The sequence below is a fragment of the Papaver somniferum genome, chromosome 7, assembly GCF_003573695.1.
Source record: "Papaver somniferum cultivar HN1 chromosome 7, ASM357369v1, whole genome shotgun sequence".
In the NCBI taxonomy this organism is placed as follows: domain Eukaryota; kingdom Viridiplantae; phylum Streptophyta; class Magnoliopsida; order Ranunculales; family Papaveraceae; genus Papaver; species Papaver somniferum.
Window position 1 is genome coordinate 572,658 of NC_039364.1, and position 18,779 is coordinate 591,436.

The 18,779-nt window shown below is 32.3% G+C and overlaps 1 long non-coding RNA gene across 1 annotated transcript; it reads left to right on the forward strand.

Annotated features, from left to right (window-relative positions):
- The first annotated feature begins 13,055 nt into the window (after positions 1 to 13,055).
- LOC113293587 lies at positions 13,056 to 15,685 on the forward strand. Its single transcript, XR_003332381.1, has 4 exons — positions 13,056 to 13,529; positions 14,090 to 14,184; positions 14,296 to 14,443; positions 15,276 to 15,685. It is a non-coding gene; the product is annotated as an uncharacterized LOC113293587 (long non-coding RNA).
- Positions 15,686 to 18,779: the final 3,094 nt, after the last annotated feature.

The following is an 18,779-nucleotide window of genomic DNA, read 5'->3' on the forward strand; positions in this document are numbered from 1 at the left end:
CTAATGATGTACTCTTATTTTGTTGATCATCAATAATATTATTGTATGTGTCTTGTAAACTTTGATGCACAATAACATTCCGGTGAAACTGTCGTCTACTCTTTGCGACTTGGAGCCAATTTAATAATGTTATTACATCGAGTGATGTTTGTGCCTCTACTAAAATAAGTAGCACCATTTCATATCATCGTCGACAATACTATCAAACGTAAACAAGTAATAAGTATCAACACCATGCTCCTCTATTTACCTTACATTAATTTGTGAGCTTAATTAATGGAATTTTCGACGGTAGGTGCAGAAGCTGATGGTGAAGCAACATCATGGGTTGTTTGTTTGTCATAGGCAGGGGCATGCGCCAACCTCTTGTTTGTTTGTCTAGTTCTTTTCTGTTGATAAAATTGCAAGTACTCCTCTAGCTTCGAGTGTGTAACTGCGAAATCAGTAAAAGTTAAGCCTATACCAAAAGAAGAGGAAGGTTGTCATGGTCAGGGAAATACTTATGTTGTAACACATTTTTGTCTCCACAATTCTGTTCTCCAAAGTATGTATCTCAAGACAATCATCATATATTGGATTGTAATATAAAGTTTGAAATATACTGTAAGTTGGATCATTAATTGTAGCAATACTATTGATGTATTTTACTATAGTGTTAGATGTAGCTGCGCTATTCTGTTTTTCCTTCATAAAAACCCAATTACATCTAGCTTTCCAGATGTGCCAGGTTATAACCGTTTCAGTTAGTGTTAGAGAACCAAAAATTAATCCTTTCATGAAAAGTAATATTGTTTTCCACCACATAATCCATACTAAAATTTAAATGCATCCATACCTATTTTTCAAAATTACAAGACATGAATAAATGAGTTAAAGATTCCTCACCACTATTAGAAAGGGTATACCTGGTAGTTATATAATGTAAGACTGCAGATACCCTCAAACTGTTTGATATTGATAGAACCAAATTTTTTGTTGTTACCGTTTTTCAAATGTTATTCTAATATTTGACTATTAATATTTGAGCATATTATTTGAGTGTTAATACATGGTCACTACTGAATTTGCAAATTCTGCCATCATATATGTTTGTAGGGTATAAAGATGTGTGGTAATTGATTATCTGCGCAGTGTGTAACGAGACCTATGGAAACTTGGAAACATCTACGAGACAATACATACTTTTTGTTTTTATTATGATGAGAAGAAACAATTAACTGATGCAACTGTCAGATTTATGTTGAGAAGGCTTAAAGATGCTATTTATAATGCCGATGATTTTATGAATAAAATCTGTTTTTGCATTCACAAATAGTTGTTTGTTTGTCAAAGGCAAGTTCTCATTTTGTTGGCATCTCAATTTTTTATTATAATGTGTATTGCATGAGGTGATATTTAATTATATGCTGATTCCCCATTAGAGAATTTAGAAACTAATATATGAAAAACAAAAATTGGAATCAAATCAAATAATGTAGTTTCTTTGTAAGACTTGGTGAATTCTTTACTCCATATAATTGAGTTGTTTTTATCTCAAAGTTTGTATAATTTCAATCTAGGTTTTAGAAATTTTTAACTACAACAAACAAATGTATTTGTGACATTCTGTTTGTAACATTTTAAAAAGCGTCGAAAAAGATGTTCATACGCGATCGATTTTACGTCAAAAATACATTGGGCTAGCTTAGTACCACAATAACTCATTAATTTGCAACACCAGTGTCGGTGTCGTAAAAAAATTTCTAAATAAAATAAATTTTTAAAAGTAAATAAATGATCTTTTCAGTGTTGGTTTTAAAAATGATATTCTAAATATAAGAAAAAAATAATTTTTTGTCTCCTATAGGCAGCGTTAGATTTTCTCTCAGTAAGTTTTTGAATGTTTCCAATGGAAGGAAAACAATCCTTGCAAATTCCATTTTTTATTTTGGTCGATAAAGTCCCTTCAAAACTATTTTTGGTCAACAACTAACCCACTACCTTATTTATCGTGCAAATCAAAACAAAAAAGATAAATAACCGTCCATAACAATTAGTTTCCATATATTTTTGTATTCCTTTCTTTTTTGTTTGAGAAAAAGTATTAGCTTCCACAGATGCAGCTAACCCTGTATAGTTCATCTTCTTCTTTTCTTCTTCCTTTTTCTTAACTGGTCATCGTGTCTTCTAAACTAGCTGCCACCTCCAGGTCCGCCGCCATTAAATCAATTATGTTTACCCATCCGTCTACTAGATTTGTTAGTTTTCGAATAAACAAGATAAGTTTCTCCGCCACTAAACTAGCCACCGTCACCACCAGGTCCACCACCACCACCACCAAATCTTGTTCAACCGATCATCATGTGATCACCACCAAATCTTGTTTAACATATATTCGTTTCTCTGTTATTTAATCAAGTCTCTGGGCTAGGAAGTTGAAGATCTAATTGACGTTGGTATTCCTTCTATCTGCTACTTTAGACCTATCAAAATCATTGCTGATCTGTGGCTATCTCTTTTTCTTTTACAGCCTCTGGAATTTCTTGGAGTCTAATTGTCCCTGATTCGATAACTCAAACAACTGATGCAGGATCATGAGCAACAAAGATGAGGATTAGGAATTAAAATTCTTGAAAGAAACCAAATTATATCTAAAATATATAAAAAAATTGGTTTAATTTTTGGTTAAATTGATATATTTTTAATTTTTTTTTGATCGATGTAATTTTTGTTTTTTTTGAAGGTTACTATAATTTTTGTTTAATATAATGATCATTTTTACTCATTCTGTTCAACTTATTCAATGGCACAGTAGCGCAAATTTTTTTAGTTCGATAACATATTGTCGTAGATATTAAATCTAAAAACGGCATATAATTTTTTTATTAATAATTCTTAAAATAAACTAATAATTAATAATTCTCAAAACAACAATAAATAAATTATTAATAAAATGAAAAAGTTAGCTTACGTGGCACCCTAACTATTTGTGATGCTTTTAGCGTTTGAATAAAGTATTTACAACACCTGGTTTTATAATACATTGAATGACATACAAAAAAAGTTAGAAAATAATATTTTTGACGCAAAACCTAATGTTTGTGCCATTATTTTTTATTGTAAAAACCATGTTTTGTTGGAGTGTGTGTACGGGGGACATTATTTTTTATTGCAAAAACCATGTTTTGTTGTAGTGTGTGTACGGAGGACTCATGGTTCTTTTTATTGCCCCAACACAAAATTTAGGTTTTAGTAACAAAACTTCACAACGACTACAAAGCCTTGTTTAATTGGGGGCCCTAAAAACTAATTAGAGGCCTCGCTCATTTTATTTGCACCCCAAAGTTTTTAGGTGTATAAAAATAATATAGTGAAAATATCATTTTATCCTTTTTAATTATTTTTTATATCAATGAGGATCCTAAAGGGTTGTTATTGTTTTCAATGAATAGTTTAAAGGATCGTTATTGTTTTCAGTGACGACTCTAAACCGTCGTTATTTTTCAATGACGACTCTTTAGGGTTGTTACTCTTTTCAATAGCGACTTTAAGTGTCGTCATTGTTTTTATGACGTCTCTAAAATGTCGTTAATTTTTTCAATGACCACTCTGTGTCATCACTGTTTTCATGAAGACTCTAAAGTGTCGTTAATGGTTTCAGCATCGATTCTAGGCGTCTTAATGTTTTCAGTGACGACTCTGAAGTGTCATTTCTGTAGAGTCGTCATTGAAACAATAACGACACTGTAGAGTCGTCATTGAAACAATAACGACACTGTAGAGTCGTCATTGAAACACTAAAGACATTGTAGAGTCGTCATTGAATGTAGTAAGGACATTCGTCGTCATTAAAAACATTATCGACAATTTAAAGTTGTCATTGTTTTAAAAAATAAAAAAATACCATGATTACTTTTCATACAAATCTAAGAAAAAATTTAAAGAAAAAAATGCAAATGAAAATTTAGAAGAAAAAAGTTAAATTAATACTAATTAGGTGCGAGTATCACTAACTAGATAAGGATAGATTGGTCATTACTAAAATATGTGGATAACGAGTGACCCAAATTAGGCTTGGATGATCTTTTTTATCCTCTAGTAGGAGGCCCCTAATTAGTTTTTAGGGCTCCCAATTAGGCGAGGCTACAAAGGTGTTACGAATTTAAACTCCCTTACTAAAGTATTCGCAACAGATTCTCGCTACTATTTGAAGACAACCTGTTGGTCCGGTGAATTTAGCCAAGTTCAACCTGAAAGCATCGAGGGACCAGCTTATCTTGAAAGTCCACTTACCTGTGCTCGTCCATTTAAAAACATTGAGGGATCAGATGATGAGACTTTGACCGATTATGGAGTTGCTATAAGTTTGTTCTGCAACTTTTGGAAATATACGGTTATTTATGCACACACAAATTAAAGTACTTAAATTTTTGCTAGAAACATAGATCCATATATTGTTTTCTTTGTTTTGTAGAATCTTCTCCTTGGTGTTACATCTTGAGGAATATACTTGAGCAGAGGTCTGCATTCTATATTTAGAATATTTGGAACATTTAGTTGTACCTTTAATCATAGAATGCAGATGACGAAGCAACCAAAATATCATATGTTTACCTTGTAGGAGTTGAGTCCATAGAGGTGCCCATTAATCAATCTTGGTTTTAAAGTCTAGACCCTAAAATTTCAACTATTTTCGTCGTAAAACTATGTCCTAGGATCTTTCCATGTTTTTCCTTTCATATGCTCAGTCCGTTGGTTTGTCTGGGTACATGACAAGGATGTTAATACTTAAAGTAAATACATAAAAAATATTGTTACATTACCAAACATGCTTAATTTTTAAGTTCTTCCTGATGTCGATGTCGCATTGAACATTATGTTCTAGTCCTTCGTGAAAATGTAGTATTCTTATTCTCTAGCATTTTCATGTTTATTTTTGGCTTATTTAATACAGCATGCCCGACCTAGTATTGATGTGTGCTACATTAGGTAGTATATGCACAACAATTCAATATATTAATATGTGATGCTACTAGTGGGGCGATTTGCATTACCTACCCTGTAAGAAATCGCAAGGACTTCAGTGTATTCTGAAAGCAATATTCCATGATGAATTATACTCGCCAATTTATTATGAAGGGTCCAAATAATTGCTGAAAAAAATTGCAATGACTTAAAATTCAAGGAACAACATTCTTTTACGTCTTTGTTTTCATTCTCGGGTACCCTTTTCGCAGCGGAATAAACTTTGACCGCAAGGACATTGTTGAGCTGCCATCCGACTTACGTAATCCACTGACCGCAACTTTTCAATATAATATGTATATAAGTTTAAATTAACTTGATTTATATTATTTTATATTCTATGAAAAAATATTATATTATATAACTTTTATAAAGAATATTAGGTATTACCCGACATTAAGGTCCGAAATTGAGATCACAAATTAATAGGGGCTGCGGCACCTGTGTTTTGTTGGTTGGGTAAAATTAGTTAATGCCTACCGTATTAAGCGTTGACCACTATTAGAATCAGTCGTGATTATGTTCAAAATCTAGAATGTTAAACCCATAATAGTAGTCGTGGACATTTAAATTTTTTTGTGATTATTTTCAAATTCACAAAACTGGTTAAAAGACAAGAATTAACAATTTCTGGGTGAAAAGGACATCTAGATTTTTATACTGTTTAAATGGAGTAAAAATATCCAGGATGTAAACAGTTTGATCCTACACATTTTCAAATACTTTCTCTTTTTTTTTTAATTTACATTAGGATACATCCAGTTTCATCCTAGCTATTTTTTACGTTTATGCCAGGATGAATCCAGTTTTATTCTTGCTATTCTTTTGGTATCTATTTCACCCATATTAATTTTTACTCGTCCATTAGAACCATGTTATTAAAATATTTGGACAAATGACCCATTTTCCATTTCAAATTCTTATATTTTGAAAGTTATAATCTTTTGTGATTATTTTTAAATTGGAGAGAGAAATTAATAGTACAAGCTTCTAACAGGTGCATATCATTTTACTATATAATTTAGTTTTAGGTCATCCAGATTGTTTACTATTAACTACATTAAGGATTATGGATACTTCAAATGTATTTGCGAATTGGTGCATTTACATGAGTAATTGAAATGTTTGCGTCTTTTGTCTCACCAACATAAGATATATGTTTGTTTGTTTGTTTTTTTTCCTGAAGCAAAATATCCGTTTCTATTTTCCTTTGAACAAGAAGCTCAAATAGTTCGACCATCACTCAAGAACTTCTAGACTCTCTAAAAGGTGATGTAAATAAATTTCGTTGTTTGTTCTCCATAATTGTCTCCATGTACCAAGTAAAAGTACTCCCATTATTTAGATATTTGTAAATGTCATTGATGTGGCCTATTATATATTTTACATGACAGCTTACAGTAAACTTGTAATGGGTGCATTCTGGAACATTTCTAGTACTTATGTCATCTCAGTCTCGGTATATGTGGTATCACTAAGGCATCATACTTATTTTCACGTATGTTTTTGTCATACCAAAATGTACACGTGAGAGCAGTATATAAACAACATATTCGTAAGAAATTAAGAATCGTAACTCATCATGCTCGTCTTTTATTATTTAATTGGAAGTTACTCCTTCGATGTGGGGAACAGTGTCCTTTGACTCCTTTCTCAATGTTGAGCCCGTATTTGAGATAATGAAAAGATCACGACCTAAATCATACGAAATAATAGAAAAATGAAAAAAGTTTCTCTCGGTTCAGATATTGAACCTAAGACCCGGGATCATTCGGCCCGGATAAATTTCAAGGTAAATCTAACGAAAGTTACGAAAACCTAGACCAAATACTGGATACCGTTATGGTACTACAACTAATTAATTGAGGAGTAGTATGCATAGGTAATAAATTGATAACACCCTCTTCTATGTCGTCATCCAGTAAACATATATCCAAACATGAATCTTTGAATGTTGGATGAACGAACTCAAATGTACTTGGACCGATGGACCTAGCGTATATGATGTTGAGTAACAAATGCAGGTAGAACCTCTCTCCCGATCAGATGTTATATGTGCATCATAAAGCCTTGCAATCCTTCCATTCAACTCTTTAGACCATATCTTTTTTGTCTAATATCATATCATTTCGATTCATCTGCCAAGTCTCTGTTGGCGGGAAATATAAATTGCTGTTCACATGGCAAATGAAAAGATACGCAGCGACATTTTAAGCAATTATTTTGACTCCATTTACTTTAGGTGCCTTCCTGTTATGACTTTCTCAATGAACTGTTGTATATAATCTTTAGAAGTTTCTCGCTGCTGCCATATCTTATCCTTTGCATATATATTTTAGCAAATATTTGACAACCCGAATTTGTTGCAGATTCCACTTTAATTTGTGTTTGGTATTTCATAATCAAGTATCCATTGTAAGGAACCAACCATCTGTTATCCAGATTAATGCCCTTGTTTTTTTCAGAGAGTTTATCATTTTGTCTTTTGCAAACTGAGAAACCGCTATTATTATCTGTCGTCTGGCTGCCAACTTTTATGGAAAATGATTCGAGTATTTATTGTTTTGTGTATATGCACATTGCGGGATTTTGATATCCACATAGCAAACATCAACCTCATATATGCATCCCGATTTGATATTTCTGCTATACGATTTTATCAATGTTGGAAGGAGACTTTGACTTATCATTTGATACAAGAGTATCAAATTATGCACACAGGAAATCCCTCACTTTTGAAATTCAAAAGTGTAAATTGCTGAAATGAAAAAATAAGTTAAGATATATCTAGCACCAGGCATGCGCGTATCAAAAGATTTGGATTTGAAATTTTCTGTCTCTTATCGTTTCTTTCTTCATGCCCATTCAATAGCTCCGCAATCCTAACGTTTCATCATCATGATACCTGATTCAAATATCAAGAAGTTCATTATTTCCTACTTCGGCTTTATGTATTAGATTTGGAAAATTGTGAAAGATAAACATAGTCACGTATTAGAGAAGAATATAAGTTTCCCCTTTTTCCCAGTTATGTACGCACCTTTATACATAACATTATTAGTTTCCATTTCATCAGCACAAACCGCTTGATATGTGTTGTGTTGGGTAATTGTCGGATTCTGGCGATGTGGTTTTACCTGTAACCATTCCGTTATTTTGAATAATTCGATAAGAAAATATGTGATGCATGTTTCCTTGTGTTGCGCCGCTTCTTTTGCTGATAGTGTTATTTTTAAGGCCCTCCCTTTTGCAGCATATTCGTGATTTCTTGTTTCTGTTTGAACTATTACACCACACTGTTTTTAGTACTACAAGTGTTATACAAATTTTATGTTGATCATGCATAGTACTATAATTTTTCTTCAAAATCATTACCTTAAAGGGGTTGAAATCATCATTGTTTTGTTTTTTTTTGTCGTTCCGCCAAAAATAGGCTCCTTTCTCCGTTTTTATTTTCCAGGGCAGCGCTTATTTGATGCATTCATCATGACTAAGAATTTTTTTGATCATGGGCGGATGTTTTTTTGTCTCATGCTTCTTACAATGTATTAGAAGTTGCGTGGTTACCGTAGTTAAATAAGGAAGTATTTTTTCCTAGTGGCGCAACTGTTGGTAATCAATAATTTAAGAATCCCATCTTTTGAATATTTGAGAGACAGGAAAATGTATTTTCTAATGTCACAATTGTTCGTGGCCAATGGTTATACATTAAAATTTTCACCAGTGAACAATTTAGAAAGATGTGTGACTTTTGGAGTCGCCAAATGAATTGTGTCAAAGGTCCATACGTGACTGTTGGAGAAGACTAATAGGTTGTGTATCAAACTATAACCGCTCTTGGATTATCATGACTTGGAAAGCTATCGATGATGTGGCATCACCAAATTCAAGATTGATTGTGGTTTCCCCATGTGGCGAATTTAGGTTTCTTATTATGAAGAGTTAAAAAACCTAGCATTTTTAGGGGACTCTAAAAATACCTATATACCCTTCTATAATCATTAGTTTATTATTGGGTTTTTCAACCGATTATGATTGTGTTTTTTTCTTCTTTGTTTTGCTTCGAAAAAATTAAATTTGCAGCTACTATCACAATTGTTAGATAATAAACATCACGAAACTACCAATTGTGAAAATAGAGAAATTTAAAATTCTATTAGTTTTGAATAATTTGAATATGGGGCTACTACCATAATTATTAGATAATGAACATCACGAGTATAATTAGTCGGCAATTAACATCAAGAAACTACCGATCGTGAAAGTAAAAAAACGCAAAGTTGCACGAGTTTTTGAAAATCTTGAATTTGGGACTAATACAATAATTGGTAGATAATGAACATCACGAAACTATCAATTGTACAATCGGTAAGTAATAAACATTACTAAACTATCGATCGGGAAAAGAGAAAAATGCAAAATTCCACTAGTTTTTGAAAATTTTGAATTTGAGGCTATTGCCACAATCGGTAGATAATGAACATTATGAAACTACTGATTGTACAATCGGTAGATAATAAAATATTACGAAACTGCTACCGATTGTGAAAATAGAGAAATGGAAAAATTCCACTCGTTTTTGGAAATTTTGAATTTGGGGCGACTACCACAATCAGTAGATAATATATATTACAAAACTACCGATTGTGAAAATAGAGAAACGGAAAATACCACTGGTTTTTGAAAATTTTGAATATGGGGTGGCTAGCACAATCGGTAGATAATGAACATCAAGAAACTACCGATTTTACAATCGGTAGATAATAAACCTCCCGAAACTACCGATTCTGAAAATAAAGAAATTAAAAATTCCATTGGTTTTTGAAAATTTTGAATTTGGGGCTACTACCACAATCGGTAGATAATGAACATCACGAGACGATTAATTAAACAATCGGTAAATAATGAACATCACAAGAATACTGATTGTGCTTATGTATTTGAACAGAAAGGTATAATCGGTAGATAATGTACTCTGTTATCTACCGATTCTAAGACATTATGGTGTTGATTGCATTCAATCGTCTCTTTAATCATTATTGAACCTTGAACATGATATTCTTCCTTATGTTTGTCACCTTTTTCTCCATGCCCATCCATGTTTGTTGTTGATTTAAGAAAAAAATCTTAAAACTACAAAACGAAAACAATTTTCCTCAATACGAACTAAACTACCGATTGTTATTGACATTATGAAAAACGAGAGATAAGGGTTGGATTCATTTTAGGTTGGGATGACCCTATTTTGTTTTATTAGTCACACCTAATTCTTTCGGGATCGCCCCTAAAAATGTCAGGTTAAAAAACACCTACATTTGATATCCATTTCACCCATTTCTAATGTTTTCATATCCTAAAAATCATGTGTTTAGGTGTCATTCAGCATTAGATCTAATTCCTTTTTCTTTTCTTTTTTTTGATCGATAAAAAAAGCCAAGCGTTTTTAAGGTCCGCTGAAAAAAATAGGAGCAATAAATTTATACCCATCTAGTGAAGATGCTTATGGGTGTCTTAAAAATAGAAATTTTCTATATTGTGCTTCACCTTTATACTAAATCTAAACATATATCATTTATTTTCATAATCATAACATTTTCTTCTCCTTCTTTGTTCTACCGATTGAAAAAGAAATTATTGTTTTAATTTTGATTGAAACCAAATATGGTCGATTAAACAAATTTAAGGATTAATTTTTTAAAATTAAAACCCAAGATTCATTAAACTTAAAGTTGAAACTTAGAACATCAAAAAAAAAAATCGAGTTAAATAAAAAAAACAGATAGATGATATTAGTTGTGATCAAAATTAGGATTTCATTGCTTGAAATCAAAATTTTGATCGATAATTTTTCTAGGATTTGCAGTAGCGGGAACTTAATCGATAGATGAAAATCTATTTTACCTATCGATTATGGATGATATTCTTAAGAAATGATGAATATCAACCAGAATCGGTAGATAAAATGATTGTTAATTACCGATTACTCTTGATTTCAATTTTTCTGTTCTAAAAATTAAACACAATCAGTAGATAATAAACACAATTTAATATCGATTATGGTAGTACCAAAATTCGAAAATTGAAGAATTTTTTCAAAAACTCATTTTGGGGCAAGTAGATAATCAGAAGTTTAATTAACAATTATAGGAGGAGTAGATGTGCAGATTTAGACTGGATACTTAAAAGGAGAATTCTCAGTTTCTGTGGCTGTGAATAAATTAAGGCACAAGGAACAGTTAGCAAGCTGGTCTAGACACATATGGAAAAACTTTCTTCATCTTTTTGTGGATAGAAATGTATGGAAGCTTATTCAGGGAGTGTATACTGATGATGTTGTTATGATAAGCAATGGGTATGACATGGTTTCAAGATGCTTCATTTGTGAAGAAGAACAAAATAGTATGCATCATTTGCTTTGGAAGTGTAAGTTTAGTATTGAAATATGGGGATGGATATGTTCTATATTTAAGTTTAAGCTACCAGAATATTTTGAGGATGTTTGGAAGAGTGCAACGAAAACAATTCCCCTGGATAAACAAATCTGGATAACTGTATCTTGTAACATTCTTAAGGAACTGTGGTTTCAGAAGAATAAGAAATTTTTTGAAGACATAAAGCCAAATAAGCAGAGATTCAAATGAAGGATTTTGAAAATGGTGCATGAAAGAGGATTGAGAATCACAAGAAACAATTGGTATCAGAATTATAATCATTTGATAATTGATATATTTAATTTCGGACTTAGATATTCCAAGTTTTAGTGCATCAAAATATGTCATTGGATTCCTCCTGAGCAGGTTGTTGTAATGTTTATTTGTGATGGCTCTTCTTTTGGAAATACTAGCTCTTCTTTTGGAAATCCTAGCTGGTGAAAAACTTCTACACATGGGAAGATCTCTACTACCAAGGATTGTAATCCCAAATGTTGCTACTTTAGGTTCTGCTGATTTAATAGTTTCATTTCCTTATGTGGGTGTTTAGTCTCAGAAATGTGGCTATCAACCTCTTTTATCTCCTTTTATTTTCTCTCGTAATTGAAGTGTAAAATTTTTGAAATTTTAATAAAATTTATGTGATTCTGGAAAAAAAAAAAGTTTAATTAACTTAAAATACAACCGAGTATGGGTAATTTTCATTTCGAAATGCCGCTGTATAATTGGAAGTGAAAGTCACTTATCTTATTTCCGATCGTTATAATTCTAAAATTTGAATAATTAAGGTATTTTTTTCAAAAACTCATTTTGGGGACAGTATACATTTGGAAGTTAAATTTAATACCGATTATGGTATTATCAAAATTCGAAAATTGATTATATTTGGAGGTTAAATTAACATAATTAATATCGACTGTGGTAATGCCAAAGTTAGAAAATTAAAGGATTTTGTCAAAATCTCATTTTTGGGCCAATATACATTCAGAAGTTAAATTTACTACCGATTATAGTAGTACCAAAATTCGAAAATTGAAGCATTTTGGAAAAATCTCATTTTGGGGACGCTATATATTTGGAAGTTAAATTAACACAATTTACTACCGATTATGGTTGTACCAAAAATCGAAAATTGAATCTTTTTTGTCAAAAACTCATTGTAGGACCAGTGTATAATCACAAGTTTAATTAACTTAAAATATTACTGAATATAGATTATTTTAATTTCGAAATGCCACTATACAATCGGAAGTTAAGTTCCCTTACCTTACCTTACTTCCGATTATTATAATTCTAAAATTAAGGTATTTTTTGAAAAACTCATTTTGCGGCCAGTATAAATTCAGAAGTTAAATTTACTACCGATTTTGGTAGTACTAAAATTCGAAAATTGATTTTTTTTTTTCAAAAGCTCATCTTGGGGCCGGTATATAACCGGAAGTTTAATTAACTTAAAATACTATCATGGGTAATTCTCATTTCGAAATACCACTATTTAATGTGGAAATTGAATAAATACCGTTACATCTGTTGGGCCTTCAAAACTACTCCTACCAAACTTCATAAATGCCCTTCAAAACTACCCCTAACAAACTTCACAAATCCCCCTCATGGTAAAGTTGAAATTTTTAATAAATCCATAAATTTTATAGTTTCCTCTTTTAACCTTCGATCATCATCCCTTCTTCTTTATTTCTCCCTGTGGATCTCAATCTCCGGTTGGTTATCTATCTCCATCGCTCTCCACCACCACCATATCTATCGCCACCGCGATTACACCACTACCTCCACTCCAACACAATCTCTATTTTCGCCACCATTCCTGCACCACCTCTACTCAGCATCATCTCCAACAATTAATATTCTTTCTCTTTTTCTTCATCTTCTTTTCCTCCTATTATCTAAGCGAGTGATAGATTTGTTTTTTGGGTTTCGATCTATGTAATTTTAAATGAAATGTGGAATTCAAACCAGACGAATTCCAATTGATTTGAGACGAACCCTAGAAATCTCCAATGGATTTGAGACGAACCTTAGAAAGTAATTGGTTTTATTGAATCTCAAGGAGTGGTGGTGGCGGTGACAATGGTGGAGGTATGTATTATAATCTATTTTATTTTTTTTGTTTGAGATTTTCGATTTTTTAATTGCTTTGGAAAAAATGCAGTGACGAAATACCAGGGCCGTCTAAGGGGCAAGGCGACCTAGGCGGACGCCTAAAGCCCCAAATTGTTGGGTGCCCAAATATTTTTTTAAGCTAACAAAAACATTGTAACAGTTATAAGTGTTACGAAAATATTTTGTAATAAAATTTAAATGTAACAGTTAATTCGTTACTAAATTTTCTGTATCAACTATAAATGTCACTAATAACCAATTTTTGGGGCTTATTTTATACCAAATAACAAGTTTACAAACTAAAATCTAGTTTGTAAACTGAAATTCTAACTTCACCTTCGATCTAGTAACAATAAAAAAGCCTCATATATTGTGCTCGCCTAGGGCCCCAAAAACCGTAAGACGGCCCTGTGAAATACGATTAAATAAGGTAGTGTTAAAGTTTTGGTTCGATAGAATTTAGTGGTTTATGGTATATTAGTATGAACTGAATTGTTTGTATTGTTTTTTTTTGGCTGTTATGGTGGATGTTGCAGCACTAGCGTTGGTGCTTATTTTGACGATGATGGTGGATGTTGTTTGCAGTGATGGTGGTGGTGTTGGTGTTGGTGATAGCAGCATTGATTTACAGGTACCCTATAGGAGCAGTTAGTTAGGAAATTCAAATATCTTGGCACTATGATGTGTTGATATTTTTATCCTCCTTGAATAGAGTCTTCTAAAGTTATAATTTGATTTACAGGTGGTTTGGCTCATGAATATTTTCAACATGGAAAATTTAGGATAATACAGATGCATATGCATTTTGGTATGGTACTGTTGGAGCTAATAACAGGCCATGAACCTATTGAGGCAAATAAAGCTCCAGAAGATGGAACCTAGTCTTACAGGTGAGTTAAAGTTATGTCTGGATACTTAGATTTTAATTGTTAGTCTCTTATTAGTTTTAGCTTATGTCCGGAAGGGTAATGAAAACAATTAGATGGTTTTTTCAATCAGTCCATATAATAAACGGAAATTCTGTCCCATCTTTTTTTAGCATCCCTAACTTTTAAACTAGAGATAGAAATCAGTCGTACATAGACGATGCGAAAATTAGTTAAGACAAAACATGTCAAATATGATCTGAAGTTCGAAATGACACGATGACAAGTATTAAGGATTGAGAATATCATAATGGTCAGTTTGAAATTAATATACACAGATAGCTTATTCTCATGTTTATCGGCGTAACTACAGAAGTACAGACTGACTTCATAGTTTCCAAATACTAAGAATTTCATTTCATCTTTATTTTAGAGCAATTATCTTTATCGGGGATTAATTTTTCTAAAAACCATTGTCAAATGTTTGTGGGAAACGATGCTAGTTGATATGTAACACGAGCTATGCAACCTTGTTGTTATCATGTGAAATTTAGGTGACAAATAGTGCAGAGAATCTGGCTGGTTTTGTTTTCCCTAAGATTGGCATTTTCTAGGGAAATTGTTGTTTTATGAATTTATTTGTAAATGCAACTATAACTTAAAAGTGTACCACATAAGTGAAAAAGAGGGAAGCTTAAATTCTTAAACCATTTTTTCGTATCTCTAATAGTTGTCGTCATTCAGTGTCTTGGTTTTAGACTCAATTTGTTAGTATTAAATTTGGCATGGTCGTTTCCCATTCTTATCTTGTTATATAAATGATAATTAACTTTATTTATTTACATTTAAACTGCAGAGACATCTAACTTGTGGTGCAATGGTACCACAACCGACTCCGAAGATGCGTTTCGATTCACATTAGGTTCACTAATTTAGTAGATCAGTTTTTTGGGATCAATTTTGGTTGTTGACACTAGATTTTGGGATCAACTTTGATTGTTGACACTATACATAATTTCAACTTTTATTTTTGGTTTAATTGTGGTTGTTGGCACTAGATTTTGGGGTCAACTTTGGTTGTTAACACCATTTTTAGTATCAACTTTGGTTATTGGCACTATATAAAATCTGACCATTTTCTGAGTTTTTAATTTTGGTATCAACTTTGGTTGTTGATACTAAATTTTGACATCAACTTTGGTTATTGACATCATACATAGTCTGCACGTTTTCTGAATTTTTAATTTTGGGGATGAACTTCGATATGTTGACACCACATTTTTTTTTATTTTCTTTTTTTCTGATTTTTATTTTTGGGATCAACTTTTGTTGTTGACGCCATTTTTTTTTTGGGATCAACTTTGATTATTAACACCAAATTTTGGTGGTGGTGGCAATGGCGACGGCGGTGGTGGTGGCGACGACGGTGGTAGTAGTGGTGGTGGCGGGAGTGGTGGAGTGGTGGTGGTGTAATGTTAGTTGAATGTTGGTGGTGGTGGATATGTGGTGGTGCTAGTAGTGGTGGAATGGTGGTGGTGGCGACGGTGAAGTGGTAGAGAAAATTTTTTGTTGCATTTTGAAATAAAGAAAAATATTATATGAGTGAGGCTATTAAGGTAATTTAATTTTAAATAGATATGGTTATTAAATGATAAGGGTATATTTATTGTTGTATAAAGATATATTTGATGGGTGTCAAAACCAGGATATTTAATTAATGTACCCTATTTAATTGGAAGTTAAGTTCACTTACCTTACTTCAGATTGTTATAAGTCCAAACTTTGAATAATTAAGGTATTTTTTAAAAAACTCATTTTGGGGTCAGTATACATTCGGAAGTTAAATTTAGTACCGATTATGGTAGTACCAATGTTCGAAAATTGAATATATTCGGAGGTTAAAGTAACATAATTTACTACCGATTGTGGTAGTACCAAAGTTATAAAATTAAAGGATTTTGCCAAAATCTCATTTTGGGTCAATATACATTCGGAAGTTAAATTTACTACCGATTATTCTAGTATCAAAATTCAAAAATTGAAAAAGCATTTTGGAAAAATATTATTTTGAGGACACTATATTCGGAAGTTAAATTAACACAATTTACTATCGATTATGGTAGCACCAAAATTAGGAAATTGTGAAAAAAAGAAGAAAACCCTTCAAATGATTCTTCTAACAATAATTAAAGAGAAGTTTATTCTTATGACCCTGGAAATTATGGTTCTTATTCATTTGGTCCCAGGGTTATTTAATAAAATTCGCAAATTATTCCAGTGGCCCTGGAATATTATAGGAAGTAGGATTAACAAAATAACCGATGTGGATATTGCCTGCACATAAAATCAGGGTGCATATTGCTTGCACACGATAAAATATGAAGAAAATTTTAAAAAATATTTACAAGAATCAGTGTGCATATTGTCTGCACACTATAAAATATGAAGAAAATTTAAAAAGTTATGTACAGAACACGGTGTATATAATTCCTTCACATGAAATCAGTGTGCATATTGTCTGCACATTATAAAATATGAAGAAAATTTAAAAAAATTATTTAGAAAATAAAAAATTTCATGAAATGAAAATTTGATAGTTGTATTTACGCTCGTTGTGTAGGTCTTTCAAAAAGCTTTCCGGGTATATAAAATTTGTCGAATTCTTACGTACGATTTGTGAGATATGTTATGTTTAAGTTGGAATGACGGTTGTACCCTTAAAGGATATAGTTTATCATTTGATAACATCATCAAACATCTTTATCCAAATGACTCTCCTTCTTTTTTAAGGGTCATTTCAATAAAATTGGTTAATTTTTTTTTAAAATTGAGTTTTAAGTCAAAGGCCATTTGAGTAAGAGAGAGTGAGGGGAGGGTCAAACACTTAATTCCCACACAATTAAATATACATTATAATTCATGTTTAATTTCGAATTATTATAGAGAATTTTGTTATTACGAAAAAAATTAAGGGTTGAACTCAATTTAGGTTTGAGTGACCAATTTTTGTTTTATTGTTGGCCTCTAATTCCTTTTGAATGGCCCCCAAGAATGCAAGGTAAAAAAGGAACAAGGTACAAAAATTTTGAACCATTCAAATAGGAGGCAAGGGAAAAAATGACTCCCTACGAACAACACCTCGTTTAATTTGGGGTTCCAAGAATTAATTAGGGCCCCAGATTCTTATCCCACCCTTGTGATATGGATAAGGGGTGACAAGATATAGTGAAAAGACTGAATTACTCCAATCCTTAGGATTATGACATGTGTCGCCCTATTAAGATTTACTTTTTTAATTATTTTAAACTTTTTTTGGTTTTTATATTTTTTTCATTTTTTTACAGTGTTTTCATTTCATTTATTAGTTTGAATTTTTAACCTTATCCCATGGACTCGTACAAAACTTTTGTTGGTAGCCGAGCAACAAGCTGAGCCCCGACACGCTTTTGAATAGCGACTCCTAATCTATAAAAAAAAATTACCAACACCACTACTAACATCATTACTAGTTAGACAATTCTTCAATCTCCTAAAAAAGCACAAAGTATCATCACCCAGTATCCCTAAAATGGTAAAGGCCAGGACCCCTAAACCATAATCATGTGAAACATATCTATCCAAATATTTGTTACGTTTACACAAACCAACAATTGAAATATCTTGGCCGAGGACAAAAGATCGAATGCTTTCACTTTTGAAGGGCCAGATTCTTGTACCATCCATACAAATATCTTGACCATTCTCCCAGTTATGAACAAGAATATCAGCAAGTCTCTATTATCATCAGACAAGAGACCAAGGGAGACTTCTTTTCAAACAGGCACACCAGCTTTGTAACATATATCAGCAATTACGTCACATACCAAGTCATGCCGAAACTTAAGCCCAACATCTTTGGCACAATGAAGAGCATGGTCACCAAAAATATCGATAGGTCTATTACAACATGAGCATAACCCACCTTCAGCAAACAAGGGGATACCAAAGCGATAAAAAACTACGGCTCTAAACTGTCTTGGACCAAGGCATTGATTCGGACCACTAATGGGTACAACCAAAACATAATCTTGAGCATGCTTAGCATGGTTACACTGCCATAAAATCAAGTCTCTTGCAAACATTGGGAATTGTACGGGGATTTGCTTATTAACTGCATCAAATAAGTGACTTCCAGGGAGTGCACAGAAGGGGGCAGTATCATTAACGCAATAGTTAGAAGGTAGTCCACATACCTGAATGAAAATCTGAAGAGCCGGATGATAAGCAGGACCTTTGTCTGAAGAGAATAAGTTACCAAGAATCACCTTCTGAACAGAAACCGTCTGACTCTGGAAAGCAAGGTAACAGTAGTTAAGGGTGT